This window comes from Pristis pectinata, chromosome 27, assembly GCF_009764475.1.
Source record: "Pristis pectinata isolate sPriPec2 chromosome 27, sPriPec2.1.pri, whole genome shotgun sequence".
NCBI classification, from domain to species: Eukaryota; Metazoa; Chordata; class Chondrichthyes; order Rhinopristiformes; family Pristidae; genus Pristis; species Pristis pectinata.
In genome coordinates this window covers 29,360,831-29,380,719 of record NC_067431.1, presented here as the reverse complement: position 1 = coordinate 29,380,719, position 19,889 = coordinate 29,360,831, and the positions used below count along the sequence as shown (strand labels likewise).

At 41.8% G+C, this 19,889-nt stretch overlaps 1 non-coding gene across 1 annotated transcript; it reads right to left on the bottom strand.

Annotated features, from left to right (window-relative positions):
• Positions 1 to 4,194: 4,194 nt before the first annotated feature.
• Positions 4,195 to 4,299, bottom strand: LOC127583806 (U6 spliceosomal RNA). Its single transcript, XR_007958306.1, has one exon. It is a non-coding gene; the product is annotated as a U6 spliceosomal RNA (small nuclear RNA).
• Between the last annotated feature and the right edge of the window lie 15,590 nt (positions 4,300 to 19,889).

Below are 19,889 nucleotides of genomic sequence, written 5' to 3'. Positions count from 1 at the left end.
ACCAGAGGGCAAAATCTTTGAATTAGAGAGTACTGGTTTAAAACAGAAATGAGGAGAAATTTCTTTAGCCAGAGGGTAGTGAAATTATGGAATTCTTCGCCACATACAGCTGTGGAGGCCCAATCATTGGGGGTGTTTAAGGAGGAGATTGATAGGTATCTAATTAGTCAAGGTATCAAAGGATATGGGGATAAGGCCGGCAATTGGGGCTAGATAGGAATAGTATTAGTTTAGCTCATGGAGCAGACACGTTGGGCCAAATGGCCTACTTCTGCTCCTTTGCCTTGTCTTGTGATCTTATTCTGCAATATGAATAGAAGATAACACCATTCTGGTTCCATCTTTAAGAAGAAGCATGAAGCCAAGGCCCTGTCTGCTCCCTAGGGTGGATGTAAAAGATCCCATGCAACTATTTCAAAGAACAGCAGGGATAGTGTTGGCCAATAATGAGCAAAAAACAAACTGCTGGAGAAACTCAGTGGGTCAAGCAACAACTGTAGGGGAAAAGGAATTGTCATTTTGGGTCGAGACCCTGCATCAGGCCTTGATCAATTCCTTTCCCCCTCATAGATGCTGCTCGACTCGCTGAGTTCTTCCAGCAGTTTTTTTTTGCTCCAGATTCCAGCATCTGCGGTCTCTCGTGTCTCCTTGGCCAATAATGACCTTCCAATCAACATAGCTAAACACAGAGGATCTGGTTGTAAGCCACAGCCATTTTTTGACAGCTTGATGAATGCAAAATGGTGGTGGACCTCAATTCAAAATTGGGTCACTCGGGAGAGAGGAAAGGCACAATGAAATAGTAAACCTTTCTTTTGTTCTGCATGATATTCCCCCGAGCAGAGATTCCCAGGAACAATGAATATGCGGAGTCAGTTGTTTTAGCCCCAATAAGGTGACAGTGGAGTAACTATCCTCACCAGCGTAATCCATCATTGTGAGCAATGTGTAAACAAACGTACAAAGGGAAAGGCTTACCTGATTGGAAAGCATTTTTAAAACTCATTGGCTTTAATGGTTTTTAAAATGTGCCATTAGTATAATCTGATAGTCGAAGAAGTTGCTTTTATTTCAGTTTAAATTTACAAAAGTCTGTCATTTAATCACATTAACTGACCCATATTGGAAACAGAAATGATATACAATATCCCAAACTTGGTTTAATCATACTGTGTGTCATTTAGGCTTCCATTACTGTAGTGCCATATAGATACTCATTCCCATGTTTTATCAGATTAAGTGTCTAGAAAGTCCATCAGACAAAGTACTAATTGACTCGTTAGTACGGAGCAAATGTGTCCTTTGAGATCTGCTGCAATCAAATTAGCATTGTGACAAATGTTTCTGTCCTGTTTATTAGATCGGTACATTAACTTCATTTAAAAATAGTCAGGTTCCCAAACTATTGACAGTAGAAATAGATTTTAAAATGGACGTGTCAAGGTTACTCAGAGACGGAGAAGTACATTTATCTATTTATAAACAGAACAGGACTTTCACACTAATAATAACCATCAACTATGCCTTATGTTGAAGACGTCTTTCTGAGTGTGACTTGCACAATGGAATCACTTTGCAAACAAGTTTGAATGGACCATAACACTGCTCAGTAGCTGCCTCGTTTACACAATCTAAGATGCCCATGGTGTCCAGATACATTTTGAAAGTTGTTGTAAAACTAAGAGAGAATTATGATATTCCCAAGCACTGAGGCAAGATTATTCAAAAAAAGTGAATGGGGAATTGGCTGGTGAGTTAAGCTTTTACCTCTTCATCTCTGGGAGGCTGATTCTCATAGAATCACAGACACATACAGCACAGAAATGGGCTCTTTCAGCACACCTTGTCCATACCGAACACATTGCCTATCTATGCTTGTACCATTTACCCACATTAGGTCTTTATCGCTCTAAACCTTTGCTAATTCAGGGTCCTGATTCAGGGCTTTGACCTGAAATGAAGGCAATTCCTTTCCCCACACAGATGCAGCTCAACCCACTGAGTTCCTCCAGCAGATTGTTTGTTGGTGTTGGTGGTGGTGTTGATGTTGGTGGTGGTGTTGGTGTCGGTGGTGGTGGTGGTGGTGTTGGTGTTGGTGTGGTATTCCAGCCAGAAGAGTCTTTGAAGCCACAATATTTCACCTTGGATGTGAGAATTCTGCAAATGGAACTGAACTGTGACTTTCTCCCAGAAGGGAGCCTGGGAGATGTTTCTTTCAACATGTGTCTCCTTTAACTTGCCTGCAGCAAATGTCTGCACCTGACATGAAGCAGTGCATACAGATAGGAGGGGGTTTCCGAATTACAAACCCTGCTATCTGAGGAGAAGGCTGTGGTGATTGCAGGCAGGGAACAGAGATCACAAGACAAGCCAGAGGCTTTGATCCTTATTCTGGATTATATATGGGGAAAGTTGAAAGGTCCTTTCATTACCAGCTGCTCTTAGGTCTTGTTGGGAGTAGCTTCAATAACATTGAAAAAACAGATTGTCCATGAGACTAACATTTATTTCCTTACTAACTGAGGTGTCATTTATGTTTCTCTTCCATCAAATATTATGCTTGATTTTTTAGGAATTATGTTCGTGCACTGTGCTTGTGCAAGAACTGAATGTTGGGGACACCATCATTTGTTTTATGCAGACAATTGGTTGCAAATTTCTGCCCCATGTGTGGTTTCTGCCTTGGATGGGGGAAAGTAGAACATGACAGCACAGTACAGGCCCTTCAGGTCACGATGTTGTGCGGACTTTTTATCCTTCTCTAATATCTATCTAACCCTTCCCTCCCACATAGCCCTCCATTTCTCTATCATTCATGTAGCTATTTAAGAGTGTCTTAAATGTCCCTAATGTACCTGCCCCCAAAACCTCTGCCGACAGTGCATTCCACACGCCCACCACTCTCTGTGTAAAAAAAACCTTCCCTCTTTATACCTTCCTCCAATCACCTTAAAATTATGTCCCTCACGTTAGACATTGTCACACTGGGAAAAAGTCTCTGACTGTCCACAGAAGAAAGATACAATTACACAGATATCAAGAAATGTTGTGAACAATGGTACAGTGGTTAAAAAGATTTTTGTTATTCAATTTAATTAAAGCTTTCAATAGCAGAAATTATTATAACATAAACGAAATCATTAAGCTTTTCTGACAGAGCCAAATGTCCAAGAAGAATATTTGTATCAGTTACAGCTGACTGTCAGTTTTAGTGGAATAAATCCATGCAATTAAAAGATACATTTCTAAGAGCTTAAATGACATATTTATCTCTCCTGGAGCCAATGATGGCGGCAATGATGGAAGCTACCCAACTTATAACCAAAGAACATTCTACATATGTAGGACCCTCAATGATCTGATGCATATTTTAAAGGTAATCTCTAAATTTAGCACAGATTTCACGACATCATAATGGGATCATCACCTCTGACAAAAAAAACAATCATTTTATAAAAGGTTTGTAATTTTTTTATTTCAAAGATACACTTTATTCATAATGACAATTGGTTTATTATTGTCAGATGTACTGAGGTACAATGGAAAACTTGTTTTGCATGCCATCCATATAGATCATTTCATTATAACAGTGAATCGAGGTAGAACAAGGGAAAACAATAACAGAATGCAGAATAAAGTGTTACAGTTACAGAGAAAGTGCAGTGCGGGCAGACAATAAGGTGAAAGGCCATGACGAGATAGCTTGTGAGGTCAAGAGTCCACTTTATCATACAAAAGCTCCATTCAATAGCCTTATAGCAGTGGGAAAGAAGCTGTAATCCACCAGTATAATCCAATAATATAAACAGGAAATATTATCAGTACACATTACATTCATTGTTCTACCAAATCAATACATTTTTTTTAACTCCACTCACATTTCCTCTTTATTCAATACGCCCCCAAAGTGTCTGAGAGGCTCTTACACCAGACCCAACCCCTCAGTGTCCAACGGCAGCAGGACACTGCACTGTGGAGGATTTCCACAGAGCTTTTGCTTTGCATCGAGCCTCAGTCTGTCCTTCAGCACTACTTATGCCCCCAGAATGTGCCAGCTGACAGCATTCCCTTGTGGACGTCTCCCTGCACTGGAAGACCAAAGTGCATCTTTCACCAAGTTGGTGATCTTCCAGCAACGGATGATGTTTGTCTTAGAAAGTGTCCCGAGGAACAGACAGAGAGTCCTCTGATATAAACAATATGGAACACTTCACTAACTTGTATATCATCCCTGCACAAGGGCCATGCTCATCTTCTCTGTATCGTTCCAATTTTGGTATATGTGTTTAACGAATGAGCTGTGATTAGCATATAAGACAGTCAATGGACAAAAGGCACACTTGATCGTGGTGATTGATTCACATTTAAGTAAAAATGGAAAGAGAAGTTACTACTGGCTGGCCAACAACGCAGACTGTGATGCTGTAATCAGCAGAGCTCTTTGTCAATAGATCCATTAATTCATTAACAGAGTACAGTTCAAGCAAGAGTACATTCCTTTGACAATGCTTTGAGAACATGAGGATTGGGTTTCCCAAATGTAGGTTCTTAGCCAGCCTGATCAGATTTTGGATAAACTGCTGATCATTTCAAAGGAGATTAATGGATAAAACTTATTCCAAAATGTAATTACTCTGCCATTAGCAGCTGTGCCTTTAGCTGCCAGGGTTCATGATCTCTGGAATTTTATCTCTCTCCCCCTCTCTTTCCATCTTGATAAAGCTCCTCAGCACCTATTCCTTTGACCAAGCATCTGTCCTCTTAAGTGGCTTCATATCAAATGTTGTGGTATTCGAGGAACTACATAAATACTATCTGTTGTTGTTTGCCTGACAGGGCGGTGGGAGCAGACCGGATGATAAGTTTTCAGCAGAGTGAGGGAGCTGCACTCACACATGAGACCAAACCGTGCAGTGAGACCAGGATTTCTCTGTGAATGTTGGCAGTTCATAAATTTCTGGTATTCAGCTAAATCACAGTAAAAGACCATTTTCGCATGAATTTCTTCAACTGGTCATCAGTGCTATCAAGTTTTATGGGATAAGAATAGTTCTCTGCCAACAGAGTCATGATGAAACTTTATAACTGGAGTATTCTGTGCATTTTGGGGCACTCCACATTAGGAATAATATACAGGCCTCAGAGGGGATACAGAATAGATTTACTGGAATGACAAAGAACTTGACTTTGACTTTGAGGGACTTGACTGTGTGGATAGACTGAAGGAGCTGAGCTGTTCTCCTAAGGACAGAGAGACTGATAGAGGTCTTTAAATCATGGCAGAATAGGTGGAGATATGCTTCATTCTATTGATGGAAGGGTCAAGAATCAGGGGACATAAAACAAAACTGATTAGCTAAAGAACGAAAGGTGACATTTTTATGAGTAGTTGGGGTCTGAATGCTGGGAGCTGGATAAGCAACTGAAAGGAAAGAGTTGGCAGGGATGTGGGGAGAGGGTGGGGGAGTGGTACTAACTGGACTGCTTTTGCACAGGTTCAGCATGTAGTTGATAGGCCAAATAGCCTCCTCCTATGCTGTGACTGAAACAAAAACCACTTTGTGAAAGTAAAAGGTACAAGGAACTGATGGACAGTTTTAATACTGCTTTCATGCAGGATAACTCAGCCAATCTCTCTCATCTGTATATCATGGACCAAGTATTTATGTCCATTGTAAATGTATTTGCTGCTGGCCAATGTGCAGATGGAACTAAAATTAGAGACTTTTAGCTGATTCAACAAACTACAGAGAATAAACATTATGGAGCAGACCCACCCGTAAATGGCAGCAGTGTCAGTGTTGTAGTGAACTTTTAGTACTTATCTGGGCAAATCCCAGCAAGTTTGGGACTTCTGTGCTTGCGTATCCAAACATGGAGCTCCCACAGTGTGATGGACATAGGGAAGATCAAACATTCCCAAACAAACGGATCACATGGTGGAGAATATACTCCAGCAAAACCTGAATATGAAAAGAATTCTTCTTTGTTCAGGCTCCTGCCACATTGGTGGCTGAGTACAGCAGACACTTGCTGGTAAGGGGCATGAGATCTCCTCATGGGAGGTGAAAGGTGGGACAATTTTTACCTGTATTAATAATTATGAAATCTTGAGAATAATCTGTAACTGTGATGCATGTATTTTAAAAAAAAATTTACCTTTAAAAAACACATGAAGAAACTTGCTCAAAGGCCTTCCTGGAAAAGGTTTTTGCTTTCATTTGCTCTGATGAAAGAACTTGCCAGCGATGAACGGTGATCCAGCAGAGTTTACATTTTAAAGAAGGCAGGTGGCTTTCGAAGCACCCGAGTCTGATGGTGAATCTACCAGTTCCCTCCACCACCTGTTGCCTTGTGGAGTCCGATAGCAGAATATGAACTTGCAGAGATTCGCCTTCACTGACACCAGGGAATGTGCTCACCAACCACCATTGGATATACCCAGTGCTGGATCCATCAACCCATTGACTCCAGTGGAGATTAGAAGGAAAAGGATATTTACATTTGCAGCAATGTTTTAATTTAGAAGCATTCTTTAGTGTTTTCAATGATTATTTTACAATTTTAATAATTTTTAACTTTTTAATCATTTATTTAATTGTTTTCTGGTGCTTTGGGATCCAGACACATGCAGAAGCATTCCAATAGCTTCATAGCTTTGACAGCAAAGTAGGGGTGGCTTTGCTGCTTATCTGAAGCTTTCTGATTAATTTTGTAGGTGAAGTTTGTTCAGGCTCACCCGCAGCATGTTAGATCTTGACAACCCAGAGGACTTAGTCAAATGGGTTCATACACTTGCAGCTGGTAAGTTTGATCTTGGGAATCCAAACCAGTTAAGAGTGGGAAATGGGGATTCCAAGAAGCAAGGGTGGGTCATCACATTGCAGCCAGGACCAGCCCAAGGTTCCAATCAATCACAGGTCAATTTGTAATTAACATTATGTGTGTGTAGATTATCTTCTCTTCTTAGACAGTGCCTTGGAATTGAGAATGATTCCCTTCCACTCTGTTTTTGTGAGTTCTGGGGTGACCAGTGAGACGAGTGTGGGAACTGCAGACCCTTCCACAGATGGGGCAGGAGGTATGTGATGGGGCAAGCAAACTGCAGTTTGTGAGGCTCAATCTGCAGTGAAAGAGATGATTTGATGTTCTAACACCTGCTCTGTGGTTTGTGCTATTCAACTCCATGAACATTTCCTACCCATGTCCCACAGCCACAGTTCAAGCTCAGGATGTCACAGCCTTCTTTTGATGAACAAACACTTCACATAGTTTATCCTGTAAATTGTTTTCTCAAAATAATGGGAATACATGACAGTTACAGACAGTTGAATATTTGATCCGGTTTTGCCTGAGAGGGGTGGGCTGAGAGTCCTTTTCAATTGCACCACGGAAGCTTCTGTAGCTCAGATTTCACCATCCATGCTCAAACTCACTCATTAGTTTAATGCTACCAAGGGAACAACATTAATCAGTGGTTTCTTGCTAATGGATCCCAGTAACAGATAGGGTCAACTTCATCACTGAGAATTCATGGAGAAATGTCTTTGTTACTTTTGTCATTGAGGATATTTAAGTGTATGATCAATATAAACATGATGTCTGCACTGAAACCCCATTATCCATTTCAATGTTCAATAAGCTTCCTTTGAAGCTTATAGTCCAAGCAATGCTATGAAAGAATGTTTTATCTTCCACTTGCCTGAGACAAAAAGATCACATGGTGAAACACATATTCCAGTAAAACCAGAAAATAATGAGTATGGTTCCTTGTTCAGTCCAAAGGCTGGTAGAGCAGACGCTTATTAGGAAGGGGCATGAGATCTCTTTGCAAGAGACAAAAGGAGGGAGGATTTTTACTTCTTCAATTATTTTTCATATTTTCGTACGACAAGGAAAGAGGCCATTTGGCTCGATGAGTTTGTGCCGGCTTTCAGAGAAATCCAATCATTCTCATTCCACCAGTTATCTCCTAGTAATCAAGTTTCTCTCATACATCCATTAACTCCACTCTGATCACCTGACCACCCACCTACACCAGGGCAATTTACAGTTAACCAGCCAACCCATGCATTTTTAGGGTGAAGGAGGAAACTGGAGTGCCGGGAGAAACCCATGTGGTCACAGGTAGAACGTGCAAACTCTGCACAGGCAGCACTCAAGGTAAGGATCGAACCTGGGTCTCCGGAGCTGTGAGGCAGCAGCACTACCTGCTGGTCTACTGTGCCGCCAATGCAATGAAGTAATTTGTAATTAGGTCTTGTGCTTTTTTTTGGTTTTAACTGAAAACAACCATAAAATACCCATGAAGGCTTTCCCAAAATAAATCATTTGTTTTTTTCTCCATGGGGCAACTGGGAATAGGAAGAGAAAAGAAAGGTGAGATTAAATCTGAAATAAAACAAAGATTTTGCCAGTGTAAAGAAACTGCAGATAGTGGAAATCTGAAATAAGGACATAAACCGATGGGAATATTCAGCAGGTTAGGCAGCATCTGTGCAGTGAGACACAGGGTCAATGCTTCAGACCTGGTGACAGGCCATTGGCTGAAATGCTGAGCACTTGCAGCATTCTCCATTTTTAATTAGGATTTCAATGGTTGTTTAGTCCAAGGGATTTCATCCCAGAGACCCAGCAAGAGTTTTGCAGCTGATAAAGCAACTACCTAAAGGAAATCTTGAGACATTGTGATTGACAGGGTTATTTTTGCTGCTAAACCCCTTTCTTGGCAGCATGTAAAACTTAACTCCTGTGCATATTTGAATAAAGTGCCGGCAAGAATAATGAATTCCACTTAGAAACAGAGTTAAGGCCGATCTTTATCATCATTTCTAACAAGTGGCAAGGGTCTGTATATGTGTTCCTTTGAAATCTGGCTATGTTATTTCAAATCATGGAATATTTTCATTGCATCGCTTGCAGAATAAATACACAGTCATTTTACATCCACCCATGGCTTTTTGATTATCTTAATTTAGTTGCATTTATACAGATTAAAAGTTTATGCATCTTATTGACTGCAATTAATTAAAGAACTGATATTAGTCAATTGTGCTGAACACCACTCTATTGAATTACATACATTAGCCTGGAATCTGGAGCTGTAATGGTGGTGAAACTGTCACTGCTTGTTATCAGCAGTCTGTGAAACAGGTAACGACTTATCAGTTGTGCATTGACACAGTCATGCATCAAAATCTGCAAACTGCTATCAATGATGCATTCCTGTTCCACAGGCTGCATTACTGCAGTGTTACCCTCTTCTCCCCTCTCCCATCAGGCAGAGGATACAGGAGCCTGAGGGCACGTACCACCAGGCTCAAGGACAGCTTCTGTCCCACTGTGATAAAACTATTGAACTGTTCCCTTATACGATGAGATGGACTCTTGACATCACAATCTACCTTGTTATGACCTTGCACCTTATTGTCTGCCTGCACTGCACTTCCCTGTAGCTGTGACACCTTACTCCGTATTCTGTTATTGTTTTTAGCTGTCCTACCTCAATGCACTCTGTACTAACTTAATGTATCTGCATTGTGTAACGAATTGATCTGTATGGACGGTATGCGAGACAAGTTTTTCACTGTACCTCAGTACAAGGGACAATAATAAACCAATACCAATACTATCCGCAGTCAGTGCAAAAACTTGAAGTGAGCTTCAACCTCCAACACCCCACATGTCATAATAATGACTAAAAGTCTCAATCTTCTTGAAGAAGGTTGAACTGTGTTTGTAAAGGCCTACCAGCTCACAATGACAGCTGAAAAACCTCTCTGACTCTGAAAACATTTATATGTGTGGATTGCCATTTGGAAATGGTGTGGCTTTAAAAATAAAAAAAATATACATTTTAAAGCTTAGATTTTAGTTTCAACTTTATCCTATTAATAGGTCCCAATCTTCACTTTCCCTTGCATAAAAATTAAAAAGTAAAAGAAATCTGTTTAGTTATTCCTAATTTGCTTTCTTCAAGAATTCTTCAATGTGATTAGTTGGTGAATCAACTTGATGACATCACTGCTTTTGGTCTGCACGGAACTCCTACGGGTCATGTCAAATCAAACTCACACCAAAAGGGTAATCCATGCCATAACACTATTTGAAGCTTCAAGGACAGGTAATTTTGATGTTAGTGGTGACCATCGTCCCACCATTTCTTGGTGAAAATTATAGACCATCGCTGTAAGATGTCTGCGAGATTGTTATAATTAATGAAATGCACACTAACAGCTTATAATGTTGCACATTTCACTAATTTAAGCTTTAACAGGTAAATATCCTTTTGAAATGTGTGTTAGTATATACAACTAATTTACCAACCCACAGTTTAATCTACTCTGCAGCAAGTGTTTATAAAAGAAGAGTGAGGGTTGATTTGTAGCTACTCAGGTGGTGTATGAAATCATGAGGGGCAGAGATAGGGTGAATGCACTCAGTCTTTTTCCCAGGGTTGGAGAATCAAGAACTAGAGGGCATAAGTTAAAGGTGAGAGGGGAGAGATTTAATAGGAACCTGAGGGGCAACTTTTCACACAGAGGGTGGAACGTATACGGGATGAGCTGCTGTTATGAAAAAGGTTCTTTTGGTATCTTAAAGATAATGGTATCTATTCACAAAGACCAATGCAGGAACAGTTTGTGAAGGAACAAATGCACCCTCGCACAGTTGCACTGGGGTCATCACGAAACGTGGGGGGAGTTGCAACAGGGGTGAAGTGCGCACGCGTGCGCGCACACACACACACACACACACACACACACACACACACACACACACACACACACACAATGAACTAGTACAAACATCAGGGAATGAACAAATACGTTGTCTGGACCCCCTGAATCGGGACAAACAACGGCTCTATGCTACTGGGAATCTACTCAGGACGTTCCTAGACCCCTGTGGAAATGCACCCTCTCATCTGCGGCCTCGACCCCAGCAGCAATTGGAAAAGAAGACGAGAGCCCACGTGTACCATCTTTTACAGGGCTGTAGCGGGGTGGAGCCCACTCAAGTGAAAGAAGCCAATGATTCAGGGTCAAGAACAAAGCTGGGATATGAACCAATCCTCAGGTGTGTTCTTTAATGGGTGGGGGGAGGGCCGGACCCTTGATTGACAGTGGTATAGCTTCCAACCTGATAGGCAATGCTATCATCCGACCATGGGGGTCAGTAGTGTCGTCACTGTCGTCTGACCCCTGTCCTTTCATACTACAGCTGCCAGAGGAAGCGGTTGAGGCAGGTACAATAATAACATTCAAATAACATTTGGACAGGTACATAGTTAGAAAATGTTTAGAGGGATATGGGTCAAATGAGGGTAAATGGGACTAGCTTAGATGGGCATCTTTGTCGGTATGGACGAGTTGGGCCGAAGGGCCTGTTTCCATGCTCTATGATTCGACAACAAATGTAACACAAAGTTACCCTGAGCCCTTTGCAATTTTGTTGAGTGGGCTGTCGGTATTATTTCCTTTATTAAACCAACCAGCAACGTGGTCTATATCTGGATTGTCACTCATCCCAGACAGACACAAGTACATCACTCCAGTTTGTCTCACACAAGTGGATAAGTAACTGTCACTGAACAAACAGCTAAATGTTTACCAATGATCTCAAGACTGTGGATGATTCCAACAAAATCCAGAACCTATGTGTTCTTCTTTGCTAAACTTCTCTGGGTTTATCATGGCTCTTGCATATCAATCAATAATAAGGAAAAAAATACACTTGCATTTTTCCTTCTGATCTCCAGGTCAGGAAATTCTAGTTCAAATGAATGGCTGGAACTGAATGGAGGATGTGGATGCCCCAGCACAATGCTAGGAAATCCCAGTGACCATAAGACATTATCAAACTCTGCTTTAAATATACCCTATGTCTTGGCCTCCACAGCCGTCTGTAGCAACGGATTCCACAAATTCACTACCCTCTGGCTGAAGAAATTCCTCCTCATCTCAGTTCTAAAGGGATGTCCTTTTGTTCTGAGGCTGTGCCCTCTGGTCCTAGACTCTCCCACTACTGGAAATGTTGTGTGATTGGACTCTGCTGATGGATTGGAGTGCAGTGATGGAGCAGAGTGACAGATGTGCTGACATCTGTAACACAGCAAGTCTCAGATGTACAGTGGGTTTGTAATTCAGGAACCTAGTGATTCAGCAGAATTCAGCTCAACAGTCATTATGAATTTTAAATAGAGAGGTAATGGTTGACTAACTTTATTGACTTGCCTTGGAACTACAGTAAATGTGGTGTGTGAAGTCAGGGGGAAATGTAGACTGGAAAGCAAACCAGCTACAAAACAAAAAAACACAGTAACCATTAAGGATAGGTACTCAGACCAGCCAAAGCTGGGAAGTGAAATCTCACAAGGAGAAATACCGAGGTTGTTAAGCTGACTGGATAAACAACTTGGTTTGGAGAATAAGAAACACAATCTGAGATCTGTAGCTAACTCCAACCAGAGAGGATGTTTAACACTGAGAGAGAATTACTCCCTGTGCCATGAGGTAGAGAGTTTGGAAACAGGAAGTTAGAACAGCCAAATGTGTGGGTAAGGAGCTGATGCAGGGGGCAGAGCTTTGGATATTTGGGTAACTGAAGTCTCTTCTGGGGCAGGAGTGATAAGTAAAGGAAGGATGGGTTGCACCTGAACTGGAGGGTGACCAACATCCTGGCAGCGAGGTTTGCCAGTGCTACTTGGAATGGTTTAAGCAGGTGACATGGGGGAGGAGGGAGGATACCGAACGACAGTGCAGTGGGAGGGCAGAGAGAAGCAGATGTTGTGAATGGAGCAGGCAGGTGTCGTGGGCAGAGCAGCTGGAGATGGGTGGGGGAACATGGAAGTGCCAATTGACTTAATTTTTAGCTGTAATGTGAGGGATCCTGCAGGAAAGGACGATGAGCTGAGGGTGTGGACCAGTGCATAGGATTACGGTAAGTGGCAATCACAGGAACATGACTGAGGGAGGGGCAGGACTGATGCCTCACTGTCCCGGGGTATAGACGTTTCAGACGTAACAGAGGAGGGGGCGGGGTCCAGAATGGGAGGAGATGTTGTATTTCTGATCAGCAGTAGTCAGGGGGATACCCTGGAGGAATCGGCAAGTGAAGCGATATGAGTAGAATCTAGGAACAAGAAAGTGGTGGGACTTTGATGAGGCTATACTAAATGCCTACAAATAGTCTGTGGGACTTGGAAGAACAAATATGGCATGAGAATGTAAAATCACCAGGACTGTAGTGGTGGGAGATTTCAACTTTCCCAAATGTGTCTGAGAGTGCATTAGTGTGAGGGATCTGGGTGGGGTAGAATCTGTTAAATGCATCCACGGAGGGTTTTTAAGTAATATGTAAAGAATCCAACTAGGGAGTGAGTTGTACTCAACCTTATTTTTGGGAATGAGGATGTGCAAGTGGTGGAAATGTCTATGAAAGAACCCCTTGTGAAAAGTGACGACCATTTCGGTCAGCTTCAAGGCAGTCATGAAAAAGGATAAGGTTGGACCTAGGGTTATGGTCTCAGACTGGGGGAGGGCTGACTTCAATAGTGTAAAGGTAGACTGGGAGCAATAGCTCAAGGGAAAAGCAACATCCAATCAGTAGATGACATTTATAAGCAAAATTTTAAGAGCTCAGGGTCAGCATGTCCCTGTCGGAGAAAGGAGAACAGATGGTAAGATTCAGAATCTTGGTTAACAAAGGAAATTGAGGGTTTGATCAAGAAAAAGAAGAAAGTGTATGTCAGGTATAGGAAATTGTTATGTGAGTCCTTTGAGGAGAGGTCTTAAGCAAGAAGTTGGTAGGACAAAAAGGGGACATGAAATGGTCCCGACCAACAGAATTAAAGAGAATTCCGAAACCTTTTATAAATATATTAGAAACAAAAGGGTGGCTCGGAAAAGGCTAGGTACTTTCAGAGGCCAAAAGGGAAGTCTGTATGTGGAGCCAGGGGATGTGTGTGGTGTCCTGAATGGATACTTCACATCAGTATTCACCAGGGAGAAGGATGGGGAAGATGGAGAGTCAGGGAGGTGTACATAGTTTGGAACGTGTGTATTAGAAAAGAAGAAGTGTTAGAGGTACTGACGCAGATTAAGATGGACAAATCCCCAGGGTATGATGAAACCCATCCTTGAGTGTTATGGAAGTAAGGACAGAGATTGCTGTATCATCTTTGGCCCTGGGTGAGGTATCAGAAGACTGAAGGGGAGCTGATGTTGTTCCCATATTCAAGAAGGGCCGTGGGAATATGCCAGGAAACTACAGGCCTGTGAGCCTTGCATCAGTGGCAGGGAAACTATGGAAACAATTCTTAGGAATAGGATTTATGATTGGGGACTGATTGGGGGAGTCAACATGGTTTTGTGCATGTGAAATCCTACCTTACAAATCTGATTGAGTTTTTGTGAAGAGGTTCCTCAGAAGATTAATGAAGGTAAGATGATAGACATTGTCGATGTGGATTTTATTAAGGTATTTGACAGGGTCCTGCATGATAGGTTAGTCCAGCAAGTGAGGGAACATGGGGTCCAAGGTGTTTTGGCAAACTGGATCCAAAACTGGCTTGGTGATAGGAGGCAGCAGGTACTGATGGAGGTTATTTCTCTGACTGGACATCTGTAACTAGTTGTGTACTGTAGGTATCAGTGCTTGGACCTTTGCTGTTTGTCATATGTATAAATGACTTGGAGGAGAAGTCTGTGGTCTGATAAGTAAGTAAGTAAGTTTTCTGATGAAGTGAGGATTGTTGGAGGTGCAGATATTGAAGAAGTTTGCCTCAGGATACATTGGGACAGAGATCAGCTGGAACGTTGGGTGGAACAGTGGCAGATGGCAGACAAGTGTGAGGTATGCACTTTGGGTCATCTACTACTGGCTGGACATATGCAGTACATGGTAGGGACCTTGGAAGCATTGATATACAGAGGGACCTTGGGGTGCAAATTCATAGCTCCCTGAAAATGGTGATAAGGTAGCGAAGAAGGCATTTAGTTTGCTTGTCTTCATAGGCAGGGGTACTGAGTATAAGAATTGGGACATCATGTTGCAGCTATAAAAGACATTGGTTGGGCTACACTTGGAATATTGTGTGCAGTTCTGGTCTCCACACTATAGAAAGGATGTGGTAGCACGAGAAAGAGTGCAGAAGAGACTCGCCAGGATGTTGTCTGGAGGGGATGGCTTTAGTTACAAGGGGAGCTTGGATAGGCTGGGATTGTTCTCACTGGAACTCAAGAGGCTGAGGGGCGACCTTGTAGAGGTTTATAAAATTATAAGGGGCATAGACAGGGTAGATAATGGTAGTCTTTTACCCAGGGTAGGTGAGTCTGAAACTAGAGTACAAAGGTTTAAGGTGAGAGAGGAAATATTTAATGGAGATCTGAGGGACAAGTTTTTCACACAGAGGGTGATGGGTATGTGGAACGAGCTGCCAGAGGAGGTGGTGGAGGCAGGCACAGTCATAGCTTTTAAAAGGCACCTGGACAGGTACAGAGGGAAATGGGCCAAACGCAGGAAAATGGGATTAACGTAGATAGGCACCAGGGTCAGCATGGGTGAGCTGGGCTGAAAAGTTTCTTCCCACACTGCATGACTCCAGGACCGTGTCTCTAATATGGCAAAACACGAGATACTGATAAATTAGAACAATTTGTATTATTAGCAAATTCACCTTTAGACGAGTATAAGTGTATATGGTTCAGTAAGAGGATTGACAACTTTGGATAGTGCTTGGATAATGGAGGTTAAAGAGAAGAAAGACTCAGTGCAGTTACACACCACTAAAAAGAGCAATCTCAATGCAAAGGGCATTTTAAAAAATACAATGTAAGCACTGGGTTTCATTTCTAGGGAGAAAGAATTGAAAAGTTATTGTAAATTTGTAGGATAAGGTTGTTTGTGTGCGTGTGTGTGTGTGTGTGTGTGTGTGTGTGTGTGTGAGTGAGTGTGTGCACATGGTGTCATATCACCTTTGAAGCTCCATGCTATTGAATCAAAACCTCACTCTGTCAAGTCCACGTGATTGCTGATGTTCACAGCCTCCCTACACTCACACTCCCCACACCCACATTCTTCACACTCACAATCCCCACAATCCTCACACTCAAACTACTCACACTCACATTCCTCACACTCCCCACACTCACAGCCTCCTCACACTCACAGCCTCCCCATGTTCACATTCTCCAACTGGAATGGAAACAAGTCACTCACAACCCCCAGGGACTGCCCAAGATATCATCAAGCAGAAAGACCACTCTCCTGATTTCTCTGTAGATTGTTTAGAACTATGCTTGGTTTCTGCACAACTGATTCTGAGGTAGCAATAACCAAAGAACACAGTCCAAGTATTTGATTTTATTTTTAAATTTGCATTGAAATCGCCATTCAAGTAAGCAGTAGAATAATAAAGAACATCTCAAACCGTGATTAGGAGAAAATGAAGTTATAGCCACCCGGATGGCAAATATGAAACAGTGTGTATCTGGAGTGTGTGTGTGTGTGTGTGTGTGTGTGTGTGTGTGTGTGTGTGTGTGTGTGTGTGTGTGTGTGTGTGTGTGTATCAGTGTGTGTGGCTGTGTCTGTGAGTGTGTGTGACTGAGTGTGTGTGTGTTCATGTGTGTCTGTGTGTGTATGGCTGTGTGTGTGTGTCTGTCTGTCTGTGTGAATATATGTGTGGCTGTGTCTGTGTGTGTGGTGGAGTGTATGTTAAGGAGATGAATCTTCAAATTATTAGATACTTGAGTTATTTAAAAACTGAAATTAAATACTAATATTAAAGAGAAAATACTAATATTTAATGCATGTAAATATTTCATCTGTCATTAAAATTTCAATAAAATAAAATAATAATTGCACTAATGCATTTAAATGTCAGGCAAAATCCCTTACTCAATACATTTCTACATAATTTGTCTTAGTTCTTAAAATGAACATTGGTGCTGGCTATAACAAGATCCAGTGCCCTTTTACCATGGTCTGCTCAGTTTAGGAGTTTATATTATGGGAATGCTGGTTAAAACGTGTGATCTAAAAATCATATAGCTGGCTGTAATTGTCATACTGGTATAGTTCTGGTTAAGTTAAGATGGTATAGTTGTTAAGTAACTGGAGTGGGATCCAGAGGGGAGATCCAGAGCATGTGAGATCGGATCCAACAATGGCATCTGGAAAAGCTTACATTCAATCCAGAAATAAGGATTTCTATAAAGAAAAACTACTCTACATAACAGTGAATGTGAAGCAAGTGAATGATCGTAAAAGCTCACAAGGTAGGAACGTCTGCTGTCTTTAGCCAGTCTGTGTCTATGTTTGACTCTTACCCCAGGGGCAATTAGATGATAGAAAGTCTTCATCCAAGTCAGAATTTTCTGGTTGAAGTCCCATTCCCGAAGATTGAACTCTTTAGTGCTGTGCTGAGAGAATGCTGCACTGTTGATGGTGCCGACTTTTGGATCAGGCATTAAACCAGTTGCAGAAAGTGAGGGGAATTCTCTGGTGTCCTGGGCTGACGTTTATTCCTCAAAACAGATTATTTGGCCATTATCAGTTTGTTGTTCGTGGGAGCTTGCTATGAGCAAACTGTCTGCTACGTTTCCTATATTAGAGCAGTTCTGCATGTCATTGAATATGAGCCTGTTGGAGATGCTAGAAAGGAGATATATAAAGGCAAGTCTGCTCTCCCTAAAATACATTGCAAAAACTGGTTATTCGAGCTTCTCCAGATTGCAATCACCGTGTGGCTTCTGCTGACGTTCATTAACCTGAAATTTTTTCCAAGTGAAGGAGTTTTCACTGTGATGTCATTGGCAGTGGTTTGTTGGGTCAGGGCACAGGCTGCATCAAAAAGATGCAACTTTGATCTTGTAATAAAATAGAGCAGTCCCTGCTTAAACAGCATGGACTACTTTTTATATGGCAAGAAAAAAGAAAAAATGATTGCATTTTGTTATTCCATCCAATTGTTCAGGATCATCAAAGAATTTACCTTGGTGAAATTGTAAACAATATTTAGCTGAATCCAGATGGTCGGCGCCAGGTGAAGACCCTGCAAACGGACTGAGGATGGAGAGGGAAGATAGCTGGTGTATGGAAGAGAGAGAGAGGGGTGAGGCAGAGGCTGGGAGGGACAGGAAGAACCTGATGAGGGAGGGGGATGATGTGCAGATGGAACCAGGTGGGAGAGGGGGGAGTGTTGAGAGAGGCTGGTGGGTGATAGATGGGAAGAGAAAAAGAAATTAAATGGGCAGGTGGAGCCGGACGGGGGAGGTAATGAGTGCCGGTCGGGGGGAGGGGAGGAGGATAGAAAAGGAGAACAAAGGGAGAAAGGCCCTGGGTAGACTTATGGGAATGGGAAAAGAACACAGGGGCCTGGGTTACTTGAAATTGGAAAATGCAATGTTCATACCATTGGGCCGTGGTCTACCCCAGAGAAGTATGAGGTGCTGTTCTTCTGGACTGTGTTTGGCCTCACTGTGACAGGGTGAAGGCTGAGGACAGAGAGGCCGGTGCGGAATGGGAAGGGGAGGTGAAATGGCCCCATTCTTTCACTCCAGATTCCAGCGTCTGCAATCCCTTTTGTCTCCAAGTGAATGAGCATCTCTGCAGATTCCTGGCGGAGCTGGGTCAAATGAAGCGAGTTTTGGAGAAATTCGTCTGAATTGCATGCACCAAACTGACATGTGTAGTATGACGTAAAACATGATGAAGCTGCATGGTCCACGTCCCGGCAGATTTCCAATGTGTTGTTCATAGGTACTTCAAAGAACTAATTGTTTTTGAATAATAGAGATGTTAAACCATCCAAGATACAGCACACTTCCAAGGTCATTGAGTTACAGAGATCAAGGTAATCTCTGTTTATTTTTACACAGTAACCTGTCAACTGTAGTTTGAAATAATAGGGGTACTTTATGGCAATTAGTCTATTTAGAATATCGATTATTCCAATTTGCCGTGGTTAAACTTTACAAAATGGCTGACTCATTTGAGCTTGATCTTGTCAAACAGAACAAATTCAAACCTCTTACACGATTTTTCAGGGCAAACCAAATATTCTTCATTATAATTTCTTTAGTGCACTTTGAAAGATTATTAATTTTAATTTTCAAAACAAAATACACATGCATTTGAGGCAGCATTCTCTTCCTCAGTGCTGGTAGTTCAATTCAAGCAAGGTATTACACAGAATTACTTTTAATCAAATGGTTATATTTTAGTGCTCAGGAAAACTGTGGTTGAACAATCATTTCACTAACTTTAGGAGCACATTCCACTTTTGAGAATTTATGACTTTAAAGTGTCTGAAACAAATTGCCTCCAGCTTCTCATAATAATTAGATTGTGTGGTTAATGATAATCAAACATAAATTCCCCATTACTTTAAGACTGCATTTGTATTCATTCAAAGTATCATGTGATTCAGACCAGAGTTGCTGTAAACTGTACATCAGCAAACAATAGACTAGTTAAGTACTTGTGGCAACACCAACTACAAGCTACAGGCGGCATGTTTTAATCAAATGAAGAAAAAGAGGAAAAGTAAGGTTTTCTAACTGACTTATCTTTCCACATTGTCCAAACTCCCTTTCTGTTTCCACTGGGAGCTAAAATGTTTGTGTTTTGTTGAGGATCTTAACACCCCACCGTACCATAACAGAGTCCTAGCAAGTGAACCTTCCACCAAGAAAGGGGTCTCTATGCTACATTTCTTTCCTCTTCTTCCTTCCTTCTCGTTTTGAGTAATAAGCAATGCAAACTGCATTAAAACGTGTCTGTAGACTGGAAACAGCTCGAAGTTCAAGCCAGAGATTCCAGCAAGATGCAAAACAAGCCCCCAAAACAGTTCAGTTTGTCACATTTAGTATTCCCCTGCCAACATG